The sequence below is a fragment of the Tinamus guttatus genome, unplaced genomic scaffold, assembly GCF_059628265.1.
Source record: "Tinamus guttatus ecotype Peru unplaced genomic scaffold, ASM5962826v1 Tinamus_guttatus_pri_ptg000389l, whole genome shotgun sequence".
NCBI classification, from domain to species: Eukaryota; Metazoa; Chordata; class Aves; order Tinamiformes; family Tinamidae; genus Tinamus; species Tinamus guttatus.
The window spans coordinates 3284429-3307016 of record NW_028288923.1 but is presented as its reverse complement, the minus strand read 5'-3'; the positions used below and the strand labels follow the sequence as shown (position 1 = coordinate 3307016).

General features: G+C 45.7%; 1 protein-coding gene across 2 annotated transcripts in view; it reads left to right on the top strand.

The window, feature by feature from the left end:
* The window catches only part of MAF (MAF bZIP transcription factor), a 163071-nt gene that overhangs the window by 72365 nt on the left and 68118 nt on the right, over positions 1–22588 (top strand). The window lies entirely within an intron of this gene.

Below are 22588 nucleotides of genomic sequence, written 5' to 3'. Positions count from 1 at the left end.
TTCCTAATCAGCTTTTTACATCTTTTCAGCTTTGCTTTATAATCCCTTTCATCCCCTTAATATTTGCCGCCTTACACATGTCACCTGCCTTTTCCTTCTCCCCGGGAGCTTTTACGACTTCCTCAGTCACCGGCCTCCTCGGGAACTCACCTTGGCCGTCCCTGCTTGACAGAGGCAGCCGTTTCCAAGTGCTGCTCTTGCTTCCTGGGAATGAGCTGCCGTATGGGAGCGAGGGCTCGGCAAATGGGCACCAGCAGCTCCCGTGTTAACTTTGGTTTCTCCCTAGGTGCTCTTTGCTCATGAGCAAACGCTATTTTCACATGCACACAATGCTTTCCTTTACCCTCAAGGATCTCTGTGGGCTTGTGTCATCACAGACAAATGTCCCCCCAGAGTGGAGAAGCCCTGTGCGAGCAGGCTTGGACCCATGAAAACTCTGAGATAAGTTTTTGAAGGGACTTAAATCTTGTGAATCTTTAGCTGGCCCATTCTGGTCGCAGAACCACACTAAAATACCCGTTAATAATCTCAAAGCTCTCGGGGGTGGCAGATCTGGCCCAGGAGCTGGGGGTTAGGTGATGTGTCTAAAGTCATGCGCAGGTAAGAGGGAGAGAGGAAAACAGGCGCTGCTCGGCTCGCCAGAGCTGCGTCCACCGAGCCAGGATAATTCCTGGCAAAGCGGCAACAGCGAGGCCATGGAATCGGATCATTACTCATTCGGTTTTATTTGTTCCAGCGCTAGGTGATGAAATGCAAATTGTACAGTCAGATGCACAATTTCAAATCCTCTGCGAGCGACTACTCAAATATTTGAGCACGGTATTCTCTTTCTTTGCAGAGCAGGGCTTCCAAAGCTTCACAAATTCGGGGAAAAATGAAACCAAGGCGGTTCATAAACTCAGTGAAATCTGAATTCCTAGGAATTTCTATCCCACACAGCTCTGTGTTGCAGAGTAAATATAAATATAGTTACATGAACATAAACACACACACACTGGTGTAGCAAAGGGGAGTTTTTAATATATATTTAAAAGCAAGGGTTGGGAAGTAGGGACAGACTGTGTGAGAATGAGAGTGAAACCGCACCTCTGTTCCTCCTCGTGCTCTTTCCCCTGCTTCCCAGCGATCAGGACCGTGTAGAAACTTCTCCATGCTATTTACATCACTGATGGAGCATTTGCACTTTTGTTGATGTGTTTTTCAGGCTTTTCCACAAAATAAATACACCCAAGTCCATAAACTCTCAGGATTTAAAAACTGCTCTTTATTTTTCTTTTTTTACAGTTCTTCAACAGGATAGTTTTACGATCAGAAAGACAATTTTTCTAGGAAAGGCACTAATTAACATTTTATTGTTATAAGTATTCTCATCATATTGCCTCTGCTGTACAGGTCTTCCCTTTCATCATTTATTTAGTGATGTAACTATACAGCAGGACTTGTGTACAAGAAAAAGACAAAGCTGAAGGCTTAATTCGGCATTGCTAGCACGATGAAAGAGACAAAGGACGATGCAGCTATGCCCTGATCCTGCAAATACTTATGCACATGGATAACTTCGCTGCCAGGAGTATTTCTGCTCGCAGTAATTGTGTGCTAAAGTGTCAGCAGACTTTAAGTCATCGGGCCTGATTTAAGCTCTGCTGGAGTCAGGGCACAAACTCCGACACGTTTCAGCATGGGCTTTGCCAGTACTTACTTAGTGAAGCATTTTAGCACTGCTGAGTTTACTTGCAACCTAATCCTGAGCATGCATAGGCTTTCCCGGTCTGAGCACAGCCCCTTTGAGACATGACAGTGATTGATGACTCGATTCATGGGTATTCTGCAAAATCACCTCTCCAGGCAGCCACCAGGTGGATCATTACAGCTCCGGCCACATCTCCTGTGGCCAGGACTGGCTGATCTCCTGGGCATCCATGCCGGAGAGGAGCAGGATGCCTGGGGGTGTCCCCACGGCCCAGGGTAGCTGGGCATCCTCCCCCAGTGCGCAGGGTGCTGTTGCTGGTGTCCTAGTCTTCTCCAGAAATGATCATCTCTGGTAAAAGCAACTTTGAGGGATGATGCTCCCATGCTAGATAGGCATTTTTCAGCCCTGCAGGAGACATCTCTGCACTTCAATTAGCCCCTTAATTGAGCTATTTGCAGGGCAATGCTCAAGGGAGCTGAACACCTATTTCCTCACAGTTTAACTACCACCAAATCTAAACACTTAGTTTCTCTCTTAAATAGGAGCAAATATATAGTGGCTCTGCAAACTTTGTCACAGTGAGTTGCCTAATATATTCCTGCCACAGTAACAGGATGATCAAACTGTGGTATCAAGTATATTCTAATTAAGTGAGTTTTGATTGCATGACTAACAAAAGAAATTATATTTTTAGTCAAAACACTCTGTATTTCCTCCAATTCCGGCAAAGGACTAGGTGGGTTTTCAGGCCGAACAGTAGCAAGGTCATGGGCTAATCATGGGCTTATGGTGCCTTGCTCTGCAGCTGATAATTAGGGATGACTGTGTGGTCTCTCCTCTGAACTCCAGACAGTTTCTGAGAGCGGTGGTTAAGGTCACCCTTGAAAATCAAACCTCAACTATAACCCAAATACCAACCCAGTCCTAAAACTGTCACTTAACCCTAAGTGCATCTCACCAGGCGTATCTTCACCGGGGGCCTACTGGCAACCCAGCACAACCGAAATCAGACCCCTACAACTAATCCTCAGACCAGCACTAAGTTTGTCACCAAAATAAACGCCTGTCAGGTTCAAAGCGAACCCTCTGCTGTGCCTGGCAAGGGTGGTACCCCAGGAATGAGCCCTGCAGAGGCTGCATCGCTGGAGCCACGTGCCAGCATCCCTGCGCTCCAGCCTGTCGCTGTGCCAGGACCCATCGCACCGCGGCTCCTGGGTCCTGCTGGGCTGTGCTCTAAGGTGAACCCTACTCCCCCCAGGCTATAGTTCAGATTAGCTCATCAATACCTCAGCCCAGGCCTTTCTTTGAGATTGACCAACAAGCTCTTTCAAATCCCAAATTAACGTAGCTACGTGGACCCTGTAAGCAGCCACCAGAGCGAAGATGAAAGACTTCAGATTCTTCAATAACCCAGACCTACCATACACCCGAAGTCATCCCAAAGGTAAATTATCTTTACCATCAAGATACTTCTGTTGGTCTAGCCATTAATTCATGAGCTCCTTATAATGAAAGCTACTGTAACATCCACCTTTTCTTCAGGGCGACTGGACCCAGATAATAAATGTTTGAGAGACTGGTGTTTGGTCTGATTTTCATCTCCTGACTCCCGGTTCAAATAAATACCCTGTCACATGATATGAGTATCCCATGAGACTTATGTATTATTACATCCCACTTGAAAATTAACTCTAATGCGAGTTGCAGAGAACACCAGTGAAAGCAACCATTAATTGTTAATATAAACTATTAATGAAACACTAGGGTGAAGGTCAAAGTGCATGACTGAAACCTCCCAGCAAATGAAAGGATTATTTTGCCTCTTACTGAGCATAATTATCATCTGAATTTCAATGGCTTTCTGATCAAACCACTTCCCTCTGCACTGACCTGTTCCACCACTGCGGTGAGGCTGCTCCCCAGCGCCGGTGGTTGTGTTTCACTGCCCACCTCTGCACAGAAAGGTTTTCATTAGTGTTCTGGGTGTCTGCGAGGAATGGAGAGCCAGCACCTTCCAGCTTTGTTCATATGGGAGCATTTTTTATTACCCTAGCACTGTCCATTATTCACAATGAATTTGTATTGGCCTGGCTCCTCATAAATTATTGTCTCCTGCTGGTGTGTCCCTTAACTGTTCCACTTTACATTTTGCAAGTCTTTGACATGGTGGACACACCTGGGAGCTCATGCAGCCTGGAGCAAGAGCAGGCCTACTTGCTTGCATGGATTAAAATCAGAGAGGTGACTAGTTAAGAGGGTGCTTGGGAATGACTCAGGCAATCAGATTTGCTTTCCTTCTGCTTGAAGCAGTGTGATCAGCCTCAAAAACTGCTTCAGTAGTTTATCATACGAACTTGGACTGTTCATATACTTTTTACTTTTGATTATTATTATGTTTTTAGGAAAAAAGAAGTCTTTTCCCAGAAAACACTATTTTCCCTCCACCTTCAAAGGTACAGAAATCACAACAAATCAAACAGATGGGATCCTAGGCATAAAATATTGTCTTTTTTTTTTCCTTTCTGGAAAACTTAAAAAAAAAAAAAAGGTGGGAGGAGGAACCAGCATTTTGCTAATTGTTCTGAGAGATTTTCAGGAGCGCTGATCTGATGCAAGGTTGCCGAGATCAATACTTGTGTGGTATTCCTGGGCTCCAAAGCCCCACACCAGGAGCCAGCAGGAGGAGTGTGGAGCCAGGAGCCCTGGCTGGCCCGAGGAGCAGCCGGCCCTGCCTCCCTGCCTGGGCACGGAGCGGGCAGGCGGGAGCCCCTGCTTGCCCACGTGGAGAGCTGGTGGCCCCACCAGGAATGCTGATGGACCCGGCTCGTGTAGGAACTGCCCAGATAGCATGCGTGGAGTCATAGCCCTATAAATTCCTTAATTAAACACATTTTAGTCTTTTGTGAGCTTTTTGAAACAGAAAAAGTGTCTGGAACAAATCACTAGGCTCAAGCATTGCTTTTGTCCCCCAGAAAACACAGCTCTAGTGATGCCAGCAGGAGCCCAGTTGTAGGAAGAGCCGTATTGGAGGGTAGATGTATGAAGTCAAAGCCACTCAGCAAATAGAAGTCCCCACTGGCTGAGACTTATTGAGCCAGCAGATGTTGATGGTTATGTTAGTGAGGATTTCAGATGGGCCTGCTGACCCAATTAGTAAGTGATATTATGCTGACAGGCTGCTCAGCCTCTCCTCTATGCTTCTGTTTGCAGGTTGTCTGTTTTTCACCTGATTTTCCATGAAGAGCAAGACGTGTCTGCATGGATCTTTCTTGGTTTGGTTTCTTTCTTCCCCCTCTCCCCCCACCTTTTTTTGAAAGTGAGATACAACTCGTGGGTTGCCTTTACCAAGGGGAAATCCTGTGCAGCCTCTGTTAGCATGGGCATGTGTAAGTGACGCCTTTGAAGAGAAGGTCCTAATATGTGAAGGTATGCTAGGCTGTGACAAGCTGAAGTCCCAGCTCAAGAGCCCTGTCAGATCTGCTCTCTCATCCGTGCCCTCCCTCCGTTCAAACCCTGACCTTCCCCATCAGATAAGCAGCACAGATCCCGGCCCTGCGTTCCCTCTGCAGTCTCAGCTCATTAAAAATTCATTGCCTAAAGTGAATCTATTCTGTTGCTGCTGAAGTGTTATTTACCTCGCCCGGATTTCCTCAGGTTCTGGCAATTAGAGGGGGTCCAAGGAGAGGGCTGAGTCACAAGATTAAGGCTTGTGCAATAACTCTCTTGCAGCGAGAGCCCATCATGTAAAGCCATAATTTCCCAGCTGCGTTTTGGTTCCCCTTCAGTGCTTCATTAAAGGTGGTGACTCAACAAAAAGGACGGAGGCGCAGGTTAACAAGAATCCCTCCTTTTGTGGGATTAGAGTCTTGCATAGCTAGGCTCTTTCAAAGGCAGGAGATGCTGTCAAGCATCATTAGGAAGCCGTTTTAAACAAGAGTCATAAAGCACCCTTTGCGGTCAAACGAATTTATTAGAGAGGCAAGTGAGGGGAGGCAAACCCTGTAGGAGAGAAGTAGATGAACAATTTACATGGCATTGATAACAAAGCGAGTCACCAGACTCAGAGCTGCGGCCATTAGAACAACTTAAAAGGATTTTGTAAAAATCCCAGAGTATTTTTCTTTCTGGATAAAAGCGGAGAGTTCTGGATGGTGCCAGGCAGACAAAGGGCCCAAGTTGAAACCAAGGTTCACTGGCAAGTTTCCCAGCTTCATGCCAATTTCTTCCAACAGATGTAAATGGGAAGAAAGCAGGCTCTCTTTGTGCCCCAGTGATCCTAAAAAGAACCTGCAAGACCCCAACTCTAAGTGGCATTCACAAAGCCTAAACAGCTAGCAAAGATCACTGTGGCTTTAGTCCTAGCAAGCTCTTTTCATGGAGAGTCAGGGTAAACTCTATTCTGGATTCCTTCAAAAAGAAAAGCTATTTGTAGTAATTTACTGGATAACTTTTGGAAATATTCCATAGCAGTTTGAAAAGCTGTGAAAGAGACACTAGACTTTATCTGATCTTATGATATAGCCCAGTTTTGGAAGGAACCTAGATGCTGTTCTTAGTTTTGACGGGGGAAAAGGAGGGCGAGGGAGGTACGGGAGAGGAATGGACAAATAAAAGCTACTTGTTTGGAAGTAGGTAAGCAGCTTTACTATGCAGTTAGTATGACGGACTGTGCACCGTGCTTGTTTATTGAACCAATAGCATAAATCTAAACGAGCCACTAGCTCAAATCCAAAGCAGCTGTGTGGCTGAAGGTAGAGGAATGGCCGACACTAATCATTCAGCCAGCTTCAGTCCTGGTCATAGGGATTTCCCCCAACATTGTTTAGAAAGATGCAGAAAAAATCCATTTTCTTTGTGTGTCCATTTGGGCCACATGAGCCACTGGTTCAGCAAACTGATGTGAGCTGGTAGGGAGAGACCCGCAGCTCCTGCGCGCGAATACACGGTACGCACAGGGAAGGACAGAGGCTGGCAGCGGGATGGACTCAGCAGGAGCTTGAATGGACTGTTACTGTGTCAGTGAAATAGGGTTTCTTCCCCTCTGTTCGAAGGGTTCCTGTTAGGACATGTTTGGGAAGAAGCGGTGCTAATGTCACAGGAGAGGTGAGCCACGGACCAAGGAGCAGGATATCTGCACCCTCTCTTTAGAAGGATAACTGTTCATCATCAGGAATCTCCAAAGCGAAAACCACGTCCCTCTGGAGTTGCCACTCTTGAATCCACCTCCTCCCTGGGGATATATCCACTCTGCTCTCCCACTAACCCTCCTCTCCCTGCAGCACTTTGCATGGGATTCTTGGGCAGTCGCTCACAAATTACACGGATGCCCCCTTTGCTCCAGCTGTGACAGAGAGGGAAAACCCTTGGTTCTTGCACACAGGGCCCTGGTGGAGCAAGGGAGGAGACCTGAGGCTTTGTCTGGATATAATTTAGGCACTATAAACAGAGGCAGCAAGGGGTCACGCTCTCTATTCTCGTTTTACCCCCTGCAATGCCTCTGCTAACTGGTGCATACAACTTGAACTCTTGTAAAAATTAGCAGAGACCACAGTACCGGTGATAGAAAGCTGAACTTTTCCAACAGCAGGTTCTGAATTCACTGTGTGCACTGAATCCATTTAAACTTTAAAGAGACAGTCTGTTTTCTGCACTTGCCACTGCTTAGCCTGGAAAGGGCTGCAGTGCTAATTAAAAGCAAATTGCTTAATCTTGTTGCGTCAAACCAGGGAGCTGCCCCCTGCGAAAGGCCTGGAAACGCGGCACCCTGGGGATGCAGCAAAGCGCCCAAGACGCCGGCGCTGCGCGCGCGCTTGTCACTCCAGCAGTTACGGGGCACGTTTGCATCCGGCCGGTGCCGTAGCGCGTCCCCTTGCACTGCCTGTGGGCATCCGGGCAGCGAAAAACGTATTCGTGTTGACTCGTCGCATAATAGGAGCTCCTTTGCAATGCACGTGGCTCACGCTCCGGCCACGGCGGAGCTGCGTCCCTGCTGCACCGTCGCGGTTCACAGCGAGCGTGGTGGAGGGGGCTGCAGGTTTCGGGTTCAAACACCTAAAGGGGACCAAATCCCACGGGGCAGAGTGTGCACTTCTTCCTGAAAAATCCCAACTCCTGCAGGACTGAGCCCTGCAAACTGCTCCTTCATCCGGCCAGCAGAAAGCTGAGCAACATAGGCACAGTTTTCCTTATGTGGAGAAACTTTATTTATTTATTTATTCTGATGATCATATCAGCCTGCACTGATGATTTTGTATGACCTCAGCATAATAGAAATGTACTCTTTTTTTATTTTCCTTTTTCCCCAAGTTTACATTTGCACACAAGGATGTGTAACAACACAGAGAATTGATTTCTTCCCCTGTATTATCTTTGTATAACATACATACCATCTTTGCGAGCTAACAAAGAAATAGGAAACCTCTCTTCTTTTGCTTCAGGATACCCATATGACACCCTGTTCCTGTATTTACTCTAAAGCAGCTGGGCATTGACTAAAAGCCATAGCAAAGTCCATACCCCCTTTCTTCCCCCTTCATATGCAACAAGGGAAAGTACAATGTACTTTTTTTTTAGCATTATTTTTATTGAGTTATATAATACATTAATGTTTTTAAATTTAAGTCAATTGAGGCAAGGCTATCTTATTCCTGTAACAGACCGGAAGGGCAAAAACAAACAGGGCAAATTCAAGTCACTGCAGATCAGAGTGTGACTTACTGCCAGCCTGGAGGAAATCTGCATTTACTAAGAGGCTGGGTAAGTGCAGAGACACTGGTCCTCCTTTGGCTTTGGGGAGAATTTGCTTCCAACCAGCTGCTCTGCAGCATAGAGTCCCAAGGGAAGTCTTATTTCTACCTGTCCACCCACCCGCCTAGGACTTTGGGAGATCTCCTGGTTGCTCACCAGCTGGTGAGGCCTTTGCAGATCCATGGAGAGCTGGAGCCCTGTAGGCCCCACCTGTGGCCCCTTAGCTCCCAATAAGGGGTGGTGGTTCAATGCAGCTGCCCTGAAGGGCTGGGGTTGATAGGTAGGGGGTTTCCCAGGCAGTTTATTCCAAGAAGAGGCTGTGGTTCCTCACATGTTTGCCCACCCTAAGAGCAGAAGATTTCTAAGGTAAGAGAATAAGGCAATCCTAAAGGCCAATGCTTTGAAACTTGGTTGATATTTTTGGTTGGTTTTCCTGCCTTTTCTCTGTGGGAAAAAATGGCAGCTACTACCTTGTGTTATGAGAGGCTTCATGGAGTAATGTTGCTGTTGGTAGTGAGGGGTTTTGGCTCAGAGCCCCTATGTGCGCTGCTCTGGTAGCACTGAAGGTGCTTGGGCTCATTGGTTGTTATAAAGGTTTTGTGTTGCAGCAAGTTGCTTGATGTTGTTGTTATTTTAGTTTACACCAGCATGTGTTCAAGCATGATCTGGTTTATCATCTTGTGTGTGTGGTTTTTTTTTTTTTTTTTTTTTCCCCCCCCTATTCTCTGTGTAGAATGGACATCTTTCCAGGGATTTGGTGAGAGTAAACTGAAATACATGAGCCTGGAGTGCAGCTGTTTTGCCCGGTGCCCTTAGTACAAATGCTTAACATCACGGATTCTGTTGTCTGCACCTTTTAGCAAAGGAAGTATTAGTTTTAATGGGCAGGAACCTATGAAATAATAAATATGTCTTCATTTATTCGAGTGCTGCACCATCCTAATGAAGCTTAACAATGTTATAAGCCACATAATGTGAACCAAATTAGGTATTTTGCCAATTTCAATACTTCTGCTTAATAAACCTGAAGCCTTTCCTGTTTGAATGCCTATCCAGGAAGGCCAAAGTCAAAGTAATGTTAAAAACGTAATAAGAGGGAGAGATGAAACTGAAATGGGATTATATATAAACTCCCTAAAATAATGACTCCATGTTTATTGCACTTCATGTTATTTATACTCTGCTCTTATAATTCTTTATTACACTCCCCTTTTCATTATTTACACTCCCACTTTGGGGGTAATAGTCTATACATATGTACATATATATATATATATAGTATAATACTCCATAAATATTTGTAAATGTATCCATTCCCACAGTTGTAATTTTTCCAAAATAATCCACAGAAAAGTGTTATTTTTTGTTGTTGTTTGTTTTTCTTCCCACGCAATGCCTTTCTAAATGGCAATTAGATGACAGTAGCTGCTCCAGACTTTCCAGAACTCTGCTGTAAAGTGAAGCTAGTCTGTTACTGTTGGAGATTTTGGTTTCATTCAGTATGCTATGAAAGGCAGTGTGGACATGTATGCACGGTGTGTGGTTATTAGAAGTTCCCTCTCCTGTCAGTGGAGCCTCAGATTGTTGATCTGTAGAAATGGTCCAAAATGTTCCTTTATGCGCAAGCGATCTCGTGGTTTTTATGGAGGTCTCTCATGGCTTCTTTTCTAGCACATGAACGCTCAGGCTGTGAAGTGCAGGTTCTTCATTTCCTGGTGACTGTGGCAGGCATTACCGAGTGACCTGGTGAGCCATACCTTGCCTGCTCACCCCCCTTCCAAACATGGCCTCTTCTGATCCCGGTTGGGGTGGACTGTGCTGTATCAAACATGACTGTTGTGGATGGTGGAAGCGCAGCCCTTGAGCGGGAATTCTCCCATGTCTGTTGGGCTTTCTGTCCATTCCCAACTGGAGAGTTTAATGGTTGTGCGGGGCTCTGGTGCAGAGCACGTTTCCATGTGGGAAGCTTCCATGTGCGCCCCGGCCTTGTGCCTGGAAGATGAGGGCTTTTTCAGCATGGGCTCTCCTCAGCCCCCGATTTGCAGAGCGGGCTCTGCATCCCGTCAAGCTGTGTGCCTCCTTCCCCTTCAACACCCACAAAATTTTCTGTAAAATAACACTCTGTTAGCCATCCAAGAACTCTGATCCGCATCTATAAACTGTGCACCTGAATGATTGATTTTATTGACTTTTTTTCTCCCCTTCTCAAGTGTCTCTGTCAAAATGATCACAAAGTGCTAGACTGTTTCCTGAACGTGGAGGTATGTTATTGGACTAATACCAGTCTTTTGGTACCCCTACAGGTTCCACCTTCTCCCCCCACCCCTCTTCAAATATGTCTTTTTTAAAGCCCCCTGCAAAGACCAAACCTGTTTGAATTGCAAGAATTGATTGAAGCTTTCAAGCAGGGTGATTTGTTTGTACCCAAGAGAAGTGCGTTAAACATGGTCTTCTATCTTAAATAGGGGGTGTCACATGGTGTAAATGGGGGATAATTTTGGTGATGCTTGCAGGAAGTTCTGGTCCCTTCTGCTTGTGAATCCCACCACAAGGTTGAGGTTGAACTAGGGAAGGGTTTTAAGAGTTGCTTTAGTAATGAGGGAGGGAACAAATATGCTTTCAGCAATTTACCCATGCCATTTTTTTTTCTTGTGAATAATATGGATTTGAGATTAACTTTTACTTTGTGGGCCTGATAATTACTTATTATTCTTATTATTCAGTTTGGTGTTTGTCAGTTGCCCATCCAGCCCTGAGGATGTGGCCATGTACAAATTCCTGCTGAATGCCATCTTCAGAGGGTGACATGGGTGGATGAGAAACATCCCTCTGGGATAGAGTTTCTATCTATGAGGAAGGAAGATAGTGAGCACCAGAGTGGACTGGAGCTGCAGCTGCTTCTGGGGAGGGTGGATGTCCTACTAATGCTGACAAGACCTTGTTCAACTACCTGTCAAAGAAAGCACTGACCGCCAACCCAAAACTCCTGGCAGAGTTTTCATTTCCTCTTGTTTATTGTTTTCACTCAATCCCCTTATTTGTGCTGGATGTAATGTGAGGGGAAAGGTGAAGGATTGTGACACTGGAGGCTGGAGCAGCGTATTGGCAAAACCTGCAGATAAGCTGTTTCCTTCCTTCAAGCTTGCTGGGGCCAGGACTCGGCCCCTGCCGGACTTCTCTTCCCCCTGGCGCCTACGTGCAGCTCAGAAATCTGCAGAGTCTCACCTAAAAACACATATAGTTTTCACTAATACATTGCAGAAGAACTATGGAGGAGCTCATCTTCATCTTTAAGTTGCTGCTTCTCTTCCTGCATCTCATTTATCGGGTGGCAGAACCAAACAAGCTCGTGGCGGGCAGCACTGTGGTCCCCTCGCTCTGTGCCTCCCAGCCCAGAGGCAACAGCCGTCCCTGTGTTTGCTCAGGATAGAAGAATATGAAAAATTGCTGATGGCAGAGCATCTCTGTAAATCTTGCAGACAGTAAGTAATAAAACCTGGTGTCCTTACATATGGTGTTATGTACAGGGGGACAGCTTTACCATATGTGAGCAGCAGCCCCTAGAAGAAAGGGGTGGGGAGGGAACAAAAGTGTTTCAGTCAAAAAGACTTCTTGTGCTGTTTGCAGCACCTGCAGCTTCACCTTTGGCTTGTGAAGGTCGGGTTAATCACCATTGGTTGTTAACCTCCAGCTCAACTTGCGGGTCTGCAGCTGGAGGAGGGACCTCGAGACCTTGAGCACCTTGTTTCAGGTATCTCGGTGTGCTTGGTGCATGTTCCTCCTCCTCCTGCCGCCACAAAGCTCTGCTCTGAGGTGGCTCTGAAGAGAGGGAGCTGGGTTAGGTTTGGAAGTTGTCTCCTGTCAATGTGTGAGGCCTGCTGAGCTCTCCCCTTCCTTGTCTGGCATATCCATCAGCAAAATTCATGGAGATGCAGGAAGGAGTCGCATTGCCTCATAACCATGCAGAGCTCTCCTGCCTCTCTGCTTATAAATGTAACCTAGGGATTTTGGGGACAGCACGTAGAGCATGTGCAAAGCTGCCCGTCTCTGCTGCAGCTTTGCACGAGGCAGTTGAAGCTTGGGTGTTCCTGCCTTCCCCTCTGCCCTGCTGATGTATTTCTGCTTTTGTTGTCATTCTCTTCCCCTTTTGACTCTGTCCATAAAAAAGAAAGAAAAAGTAAATACCAGCCACTAGCATTTAAAATAATTCTCTGTGGGCTAGTGCTTTAGCAGTGGTGCGCTGTGGCGTTAATGTTTCCAGCCCAAGCAAGTCATTTCTTTATCATAGAAATGAACATTCTCCCTGGCTGTGCCATACACATGAACCACCTTCTCTGAGGTCTCTCGTGCACCCTCCTTTCCCCCAGCATCATGAGCAAATCCAGCAGGATTTGCTTAAAAGTGGGTGGGAGAGTTGCCCACTCTCGGGAGTGGGGCGCGGAGCGAATCCCAGGTCTGGGACTCAGCAAGGCATGAGCCCAAGGCAGGAGGAATTCTGCTTTGTGGAGATGAATCTGGCTCCAGGATGCTGGTGTGAAGTTGTTGAGGTTGCAGGCACTGTGCGGTGCTGAGCACTCAGCTTCATGTGCTGTAACTCCAAAGGTCATGCATTGGCATGGCTTAAAGTTCTCCTATAAATTACAATTATTCTGGACTCTCATAAGGTTTACTTATGCTCTTTTTCTAGTCCAGCTCTCTCCATCATCACTTATTAATCCCTTTCCCTCTGACTGGGAACACCACATTCGGTGAATCCTGTTGATGACTTGGAACTCTTTGAACCTGTTCTGCTTTGGGGTCTGGCCTGAATGTGTCCCAGGAAAGGCTTTTGCAATTAACACTCATAATTCATTACTCTTTAAGAAATGTGGAAGATGGTTTAGAAATAAGATAATCCTGAACAGATGCATCAGAGCTGTAGTAGCAAACAAGTCATTCGTTTTCCCCTTCCTCCACATCCTCCAGTAATTTTATTTCCCCAGTGCACTGGCAACAAATTGGAGATTGGTGTTAGAGGCACAAATTAAAAATACATCAACCAACATAAGAATGACATGGTGACATTTGCAAAATGAAACCCATTATCACTCAAGTATTTATTTGGTGCTGGATTAAGCCAAATTTGTGTTTAAATTAATACGGCACGAGCAACTACATGCAATTTCTTTGCTGTTTGTATTTAAAAAATTATGTTTGATTTTAAAGAATTGCATGCATCTATTCTGGGGGGAGGAAGAGGAATCATCTGATTCATTGCTAAGGTTTCTCAAGAGAGATTTTAACACATGCTGAAGTGTTGTTAACGAGTTGTACCGCAGTTTGTGATGCAAAGAATAGCTAAAAATAGGTTAAACCCCAGATGAAACAAGTTTTGGCAGGGGGTGTGCAGAGGGGGAAGGAGAGAGTTAGAGCTTGCTTGAGTGTGATGGCTAAGCACCAACTAGCAAAAAAGTGTCAAGCTTTGGAGGTGAATGCTTTACTATGTCAAAGTCTTTACAGAGCCTCTTGTTCTAGGTGGGTTTATATCCTTTATAGCAACATTTGGTAGTTGCTTTAAATTATTAAAGGCATTTCATAGGGCTGTAGCTCTTCTCAAGAGTTTGCAAAGAGGGCCCCTGCCTGTATTCTTAAGGTAGGTTAATGATGACTTTCCCGGCGCGATGTGTCCAGGACACTGAGGTTAATAAAACCCGTAGCTCTTCTTCATGACTATCATGGGATGTTTAATGTTCGGGAGTGTGCAAGAACAGCTTAATGTTCCGTATGAAGAATCGTGCTGCCAAGCGCTCATCATCCCCAGTGCTGGTGCGGGGCACCAGAGGTGCGGGAAATGGGCCCGTCACGCGCGGGGAGAGCTCAGGTACCCGCGCAGAGGGAGGCACGTCCCTCTGTGTGAGGAGAGGGGCTAGCGGGGGCCAGTTCCGATGGCAGACGCTGTATCCGAGGTGTGTTTTGTGTGGCAGAGTGACAAGCGGGATCTCAGTGTGGCTTGGCTGATGACTCATTCCCTGTTGGCTTGATGAAAGCGTTTTGTGTGCTTGATACGATCTCTTTTGCTTTCCTCTTTCCTGCCACCCCCACTGGAAAATGGGAAGGAATCGGGGGGGAGATGGCAATAGGGATTAAAGAATAGTATGTGAGGGAAGTGTGTGTGCTTGCGAAAACTCTCTCTGAGACAAAGCGAGAAAGAAAGTGGCTGTTGGGTGAGTTAATTTCTCCCTTCCTCTTTCCCCTCCCTCCAAAAAAAAAACTTGAGACTTTAAAATAGTTGGGCATTGTTCTGGGACTTAGTGGGCTTTGCTAGCTGTGAGTATTGCAGCAAATACCACAGCAGTGACAGTATAGCGCTGTCTGTGCTCTCTCTGTGCACTGGCTGGACAGGGATTTTTCATTTCATGCATCATTTACAGCCCTCTGCACTGATCTACAAAGTCGGTGTGTCGTGCTAAACACAAAGGAAGAGAAGAAAGGGAAGAGAGGGGCCCAAATGACAAAGTTCACATCTGAAATCATGGCTCAAACTTCCCCACAGCTCTGACTGTGCCTCACTGTCCTCCCTGTGGTGTGAGGAGAAGGGCAATCTAAACTGCAAAGATCAGGTGTGGGCTTGATCCAAGTTCACTATCCTCCCCAAAACTGCAGGAAAAAAATGAATTGTGTGTGTGGTGGTGGTGTGGTGTGTGTGGTGTGTTCTTTTTTTTTTTTTTTTTTTTTTTTTCCTGTCCTCCCCTAATTGATACCAACTGGTGTGGCTGACTAGCTGGTTGTGCCAGGCTGCACTGTCGGGGCTGCCTGGTCTCTCTGTAATCCAGCCACTGTGAGGATAAAAACCCTCCTTACCTTAAAGCAAGATACAGATTTTTTTTTCTTTCCCTTAAGAAAGACAAGAGGGGAGGAAAATCTAGTGTGCTTGTCCTGTCTAGGAGCTTTTATCACAGAGGAAGCACAAGCTGAAGAACTGTTTTTGTTGTTGTCTTTTCCAGGTGTATTTGGTACCACAATCTGTGCTTTTGATGGTATTCTAAATTTATCCAAATTGTCCTTTTTTTGTTGTTGTTGTTAAGATGAAAAAGGTAGGCTTTTGTGATGTTAATTTTTCAAAATGCTCTGCCTGGACACGTCTCATATACATGCAATTTGGCTTTATCACAGTGACAAGCTCCCCCATCCCTCTCATCCGCTTTAACAAGCAGCGAGTGCAGTCTTGTCGGGAGGGTTCTCAATGCCTTGCCATGCAGGAAAGCCTCGTTTCCCTTGCCAGGCACAACAAAGCTTCCCAGGGCCATTGGCCTGGGTGCCGGCAGGGCTGGAGCTGCTCTGGAGCTGCCCCTCTGGCTCTGCTGCGGGGGCTGTACAAGGCCTTTGGGCCTGCAGAGGAGCTTGGCACCCTGCGGAGGAGCCCAACACCCTGTGGTGGTGCCTGTGGCACATGTGGACAGCCTGTAGGATCCGGAGGGCCTGGGAAGCGCTGACTTCCCTCCGTGGGCGCCGCACGCCCACAGGTGCCGGCAAGTGCCAGTTGTCAGGAGTCCAGGCCTCCAGGAGATGACTCTCCCCACCTGGGAGCTCCCTTGGCTCCAAGGGAAGGCATTGGGTAATGCTTGCAGCATGGGTTATATATAGAAGCAAGGAAGGAACCAGATTAAATGTCCTCTGAAGGCCAATACTGGTGTTTATGTGAGAAAGCTGCCTGTTTTGTCAGAAGAATGACTTGATGGCCCAAAGGATCCCTTCGGCTTTGCCTCCTGCTTCACTACTAGGCGGGTTAGCGCATCCTGTATGTGCACCAACACCATCAAGAAGGTGGCTTGCTAATCCTGAGGCTGAGAGGATGCCAAAGGTGTCTCCAAGTGAGGCCTAGTGCTCGATGACAGCAGATTACATGGTGCCAAACCAGAGCAGTTACCCCAATCCACTTGCCCAGTGTCCATAATGTCATGGCAAGCGGGTCTGGTGCAATCATCATCTGCCTGTATCCTGGCAGTGTGCGTGCCCCAAGAAAGTGGATGCATTGGAAGGAGCCCTGAGCTTTTGCTGGGGACCAGCAAGTGTGTCCCAGCCTTCAGGCAAGGTGTGCCAGAGATGCTCTCCAGATAAGCCCTTGCCTTCTGGGTTAGCTGAGGTGACATGGCACATAGATGTCCAGTCCTGTTAGATCATCTCGAAATACATTCGTTTCTAATGCAAATATAGGGATTTTCCAAGCATTTCTCTGATGAGATCTGGAAGTGCCACATTTAAGTACTTCTCTATCATAATCACATTCCCTCGTGACATTTAGGCTCATTTGCTAAAACTAGGTTTTCAAGTCTGCAGATCTATCTCTGATCTTTGTTTAGGGTGGTTAATGCCAGTGGTAATTGGTGTTTAGTGTTGTGGTCGTAAGAAGAAACAGAGACAACCCCATCGTCCTTACTGCCTCCCCAGGTTGCTATTGGTTACAATCATTTCAGAGCCAATATCAGGTTATGTCAATCATTACTGGATGAAATAGGCCCTTGACACACAGGATTCCTATTCAATAGCTTTCTGTATCATGACTGATTTCAAGAGTTAGTATAAAAATGTATCAGAAGGTTCAGAAGATCCACCAAACCTTAGCTATTCTGTTTTCCCACCCTTCCAATCCAAAGATAAATTTTTCTGGCATTTAGCTCTTCCTTCATGTGCCTTTAGTGATTCCATTTGTGGTACGACTGTAACTGCTTCTTCCATTTTTGCCACTACTTTGAGAATAATCTCCCTTTGGGTGAGTGAGTATTCAACCAAACATTACAAGGTTTAGTAGATCTGGGATCTCAGAAATTAAGCTACCTTAGAACTATCACCCCAGAGACCTCTTTTGCCTGGCAATTTTCTCTTATGCTTCACTGAGTGATGCAAGGCCAAAAGTGATTTAGGGGGCTGTCTTGCTCTTAAGCATAATGGCATCAGTGTAAGTCATCTTTTCTGAGATACCTGGGCAGTGAGAAGTCAAAGTCTCCTTGAAAAGGTTGCAAGTTGAAAATGAAAGGATTTATGACCTGGGAGACCAATGTAGGAAAGAGAATGGGGCTATTGAAGAGCAAGGACAGGATCTGGAGCTGTGGCTTTTTAAAATCTTTAATCAAGTATCTTGCATCTTGCTAATAATGATGTAAATAAGAATTTATTAAGATGAGGGATTGTTCGTCAGAACAATCAATGTCTTGCAATCCACTAAGACTTCCTGTGACTTTTTACATGGTTTCTGAGTCCCCTCCAGGGTCACCTGACTTTGGGTACCCTACATGAAGTAGGAACACTTACAAATAAATTGAGCCAGTGTTTGCTTTTTCAGATATCAGGTTAGCTCCTAGTTTATAATGTGGTGCTCTTTAAACATATTCATTGGTTATATTTCTTTTAAAATGGTATTTTAGCCTGTGAGTGACATGGATGTGTCACCATGGAAAACTAATAAGAAAGTTCAGTTCTAATCTGCTGTTGTCTAATAAGCTGTCAGTGTGCCCCCCACCTCAAAAAAAAAAAAAAAAAGGGGGGGGGGGAGGTCAGCCAAACGCAGCTCCTTTTGGTTTAAATTTCTGAAAATGACTCGCTCATTATTTAGTCTTATAATGAGCTCCTGCCTACTTAGGGCAAGCTTCTGATTTCAGTTGCTCTGGCATAAATCCAGAGGGCTTCCATTTAAATAGATGGAGCTCCTGTCAATTTGCAGAGCTGTGAATGGGAGGAGACCCTGGCCTTGGGTGCTGGCTCCTGCCCATGGCCAGACAGAGCCTCCTGCTTGGCAGGAGATGGTGGTTTTGGGGCAAAGCGGGTAGGAAGATGAATGCAGCTGTGCATCACTGCTCTCAAATGCCAAGCGTGAAGTTTGAGAATGCTGTTGGTGTCTGAGCAGTTCTCAAAGACTTCTGGCTCAGTTTGATTTATGGAGAGATGTGAGTGGATAAATGAACAGGCATTGGTTAAGTAATCCAGACTCTTCAAATATGGCTCACCTGCTAAGGATATCAAATTTAAGATGCTGGTATTTCTACTCTTCAATTATTTCTGTTAAAAGTACTATTCCTCCATTTCTTTTGCCTGTCTCCTCACATCGTTCTTCTAGAAGAGAAACCTATGGTATTTGTCTGAGAAACAGTGCAGTAACACCATGCACAGTGATGCCAGAGAAGCTGAACACCAAAAAAAAAAAAAAAAAAAAACTTGAAAGGTTGTGGCAGGCTACTAAGACTTGGTGACATGTGACCTCCTGCATCCTTTGGCAAAACCTTATCCTGAAATAAGTTATTGAAGAGCTGTGGGAGTTGCTGAAAGTTTTAGGCAAGCATGACACATGGGGTTTTTATGATTTTTTTTTTTTTTTTTTTTTTTTTGTACTGGCTTGGCTTAAGAAACATCTGTGTTCAAGGCAGTAGTAAGTAGTAGAATTAGTGGTAAGATTTTAATGTTTGACTGGTTGAGAGAAAATCAAGAGCTGTGTTCTTCATACTCGAGTCTCGTGTCCTTGATACTCTAGTGAGAAACACTAAGACAAGACAGCAGCAGAACATGACCAGGTCAGAGCCAGGCTGATCTTGTGCATTCCACTTGTAGCAGGAAGGATCAATGGGAGAAATTCCTGTTTCCTAAATCTGAATTTGGCCAAAATGTTTGTGATAAGCAGCTGTATACTTGGAGAGAGCAAAACAGGAAAATAATAATAATAAAATAAAACCTGAAACCTCTTGCAGTCGTAAGTGGTCAGGATGACGGTTCTGTATCCGCAAGATGACACCTCACAAAGCGTGATGTTGACATGCTGTTTTCGGTATTGACTCAAAAGGAAGACTGCCACCTACTCGATCAAAACACGGCTTCCTGGGCTCCTGCCTCGGCGCGTGCCGCGCTTACCCTGCGTGACGGGCCAGTGCATGGCCAGGGCTGCAGGACGGGTGTGAATCCTGGAGGTCTCTGTTTCATGATGAGGTTTCCCCTCATGGAAGACTGTGGGGGAGGATATTTCCAAAAGTGTGGCCTAGCAAGACCCTGTATGCGAGGCTGTCTCTAAATGCACGAGATGAGAGTTCAGGAACTGAAGAGCTAATGCTGTTGAAACCTGTTGTGATTTATAATGATTTAATGTAATTCCTAGAAATTCTTCTCGACATGTGTTGTGTAATCGTTTCACGGAAGGGCTTTTTCTAATACCTGGCAAGAGAAGGATTCAGACAGAAGTCAGACTTCTGGCTAACTAGAGCAATTCAAATTATTTTCAGTACTCCTCCACTCATTTCAGTATGTTCTAATGATGATTTCTTTAAATTCGTTCTCTTCTGGACTGCACAGCGGATTGGAGGCAAAGGCTAAACTCAGAGCCAGGTAAAACAGACAGGTCCCCAGCAGTCTGGATCTGTGATGGAGAGCAGAGACCAGCGGGAGACCAGGTGGAAACTTTACTGAGAAATGGTTTTTGCTCGTGGGCTGAAGACCATGTCTGCAGCATCCTGCCCTAGGCAGGAGAGGTGGGTGCCGCCTCCTCTTCCTGGGGACATAGGGTATTTGTCTCTGGAATTCAACTGAAAGAAGAAAAGACTTCCAAAACAACTACATTTCAGGATTGGATTTTCTGATGTTCCACTTCAGCACTATATAGGCTTGTAACACTGATGCAGATTTTCGCATGATGTTACTCGCTGCCAAATTTTAGTTTCAGACATAAGCTGCTTTCACACCTATTTCGTTTCGTTGGCCTTTTTAGCTCTTTTCCCCTTTTCTGATGAGCACTGAATCTCTGTGTTCTTGGCGAGGAGGGGGAAATTACAGGCTGCTACAGCTATGAGAGCTCCTGCATGTGGCCCCAGAGCCACAAGTTGGAAGTTTCAGCGTGGCATTGCTGGTGATGAACCTTGAGGGTGACGCGTGCGTATCCTGGGATAGCACTCTGTGCTAAGAAATGGTCTGTTTGCCCTGTGCATACTAAGCTGAGTTTTTGGCCAGAAAGCCTTCATCCCTTGCCCTGCTGGAAGGTCCTCCTGTAAGTTATGTAGTTCTTGCATTTTAGCTTAGTCCAAGTGGTATTTAGTTTAAACGGGAAGCCCCGCTCGGTTTCCTGTCAGCACTGCTGGTGCGACCTGGGTCCTGAGCACTGCTGCGAGCACCGCATCTCACTAAGCCAGAGACGCCAGCAGGTACACGGGGTGTGCATAAAGGAGAAAAATGTTTGTTTTCCTTTTTTTTCTTTTAAAAAAGAAAACAAACAACTTCCCCTACTTTTTTCAATTAAAAACTTTTCATGTAGTTGATCTTTTTGCAAATAATGATCAGAAATGAGGTGCTTGCTCTCTCAACCTGATTGCCACTTGACCAGTCAACCCCTGCTTTCCTGGCCCATTGCCCTGGCCACCTGAAAGCCCCTTGGGGCAGTTTCCTTGGTGCCTCTGCTCATGCTGTCTCGTTGCACAATGCTCTAAAGCATCAAGGCGGACTCCAAGCCTGCTGTGCTTTCTATGGGCTTCCTTGAAGGCTCCCGTGCCCCGGATTGTGCCCAGGGGATCTCTGCATGGACGAGTCGAGGGCACGCGGTGCCAGGCGGCACAGCTCGCCCCGAGCGACGTTGCAGGCCCCCTATCAGATTTTAATACAAAAACGCGGCCAATTAATTTCCGCATCCTTATCTTATCTTGCTGATCTTACAAGTCCTTTCGAAGTCGGGTTTCTCGCTTGCAGCTCCTGCGCGGAGGCGGCAACGCGGTTATAGTTCAGAAATCTATAATTCAAACTCGCAGGCTGAAGGCGCTTCCCGTGCAGGTCTCTTCGTAATTGGTTTTCAGGCTGGTCTCTCCTGTGATGTGTAATTGTTAGCCGTTGTAAAAAGATAACTCACACTTTTAAAAGCCTAACGCTTGCTCTGTGCAGATAAAAACTGTGACAAATTATGTTCCAAAATATCATAAAAGTAGAGAGACATGTTAATAACCAAAGGTGAAGTTTCATTTGGAGGTCAGCGGGAGCTATTAAAGTGGTCAGTAATTCCAGGGTTTGCCAGTAGTGATTTGACCATATCACTTATCTACTCTGGTCCATGCTTAAGCATCTTCCTCAGTGAAAAAATAATCCACTGAGAGTAATACAGGAGGTCAGAGGTAACTATGGAGAAAAAGCAATATTGTCAAAATAAACCGGGCTTTCAAGTACAGACATTCAAATTCCTAGTCCATTAAAATATTTTGACTTTGGCAATTTTACCATGCTCTTTAGACATGTTATTTAAAATATTGCCTTTTCATTATGTTTGTGTTTAAAAGAAAGAAAAAGATGAAATGGATTGAGTTTAAAAAGGGTGCAAGGTAAACCTTGCTGTTCCCTGTTGTTGTGTGGACATCTGGTAATGGGAATTTTAATCTCCAAATTTCAGGGACACCAAAGTGGGGCGAGTAATGAACTTGGATATAATTTGAGTTTTGTGGAGCTGGGAGATGGACCTGCAAAGCTCCCAGGGGGCTGCGGGCTGCCCTCCTTCCCAGCAGTGATGGGACTAGCCCTGACTCCTGGCTTTTTGAACTAAAATCTGCCTGTAGGTGATAGGTAAATTCACTGTCTTAGGGATTTGTGCATGAGGCTCCCCACTGTTTGCAAGAGGAGTAGCACATTTTTGAGGGGAAGGGGAGGGGGAAAATACATCCCTGCCTGGCTGGGATTTGGGGAAATTTCTGTGCTTGCTAAAAACTGGGGGAGAGCCCCATCCCGGCCCATCATTGCAGCCCCCTGCCCAACTCTCTCCCAAGACACAGGGAGATGGTGAGTGGGAGGAGATGTTTCCTCTTGCCTGCTGTCCTGCCCCCTTGGCGTGGTGATGCTCACTCTGAAGCACGCAAAGCTATAATACAAATAATTAATGGCAATAGCTTGTTAATTGCTCTTAAGGGTCAGCTTTGAGTAATTACTGTTAATTTCTAGTTTGCACTTTAGTCCACACCTTTACTGTTTTATTATATTCCTGACAGTATTTACATGTGTATAAAAATGTCATCTTCTTTAATTATGCATTTAATTAAAATACTGTTGATCACTGTGAGCAGGTTTTTCCCATCAACATAGTTGGGCATTGAATAGTCACTATGCAAGATATATGTAGTCTGTGTGTTTGCCTGTAGAATACAAAGTCTTTTTTTTTTTTAATTTATCTTG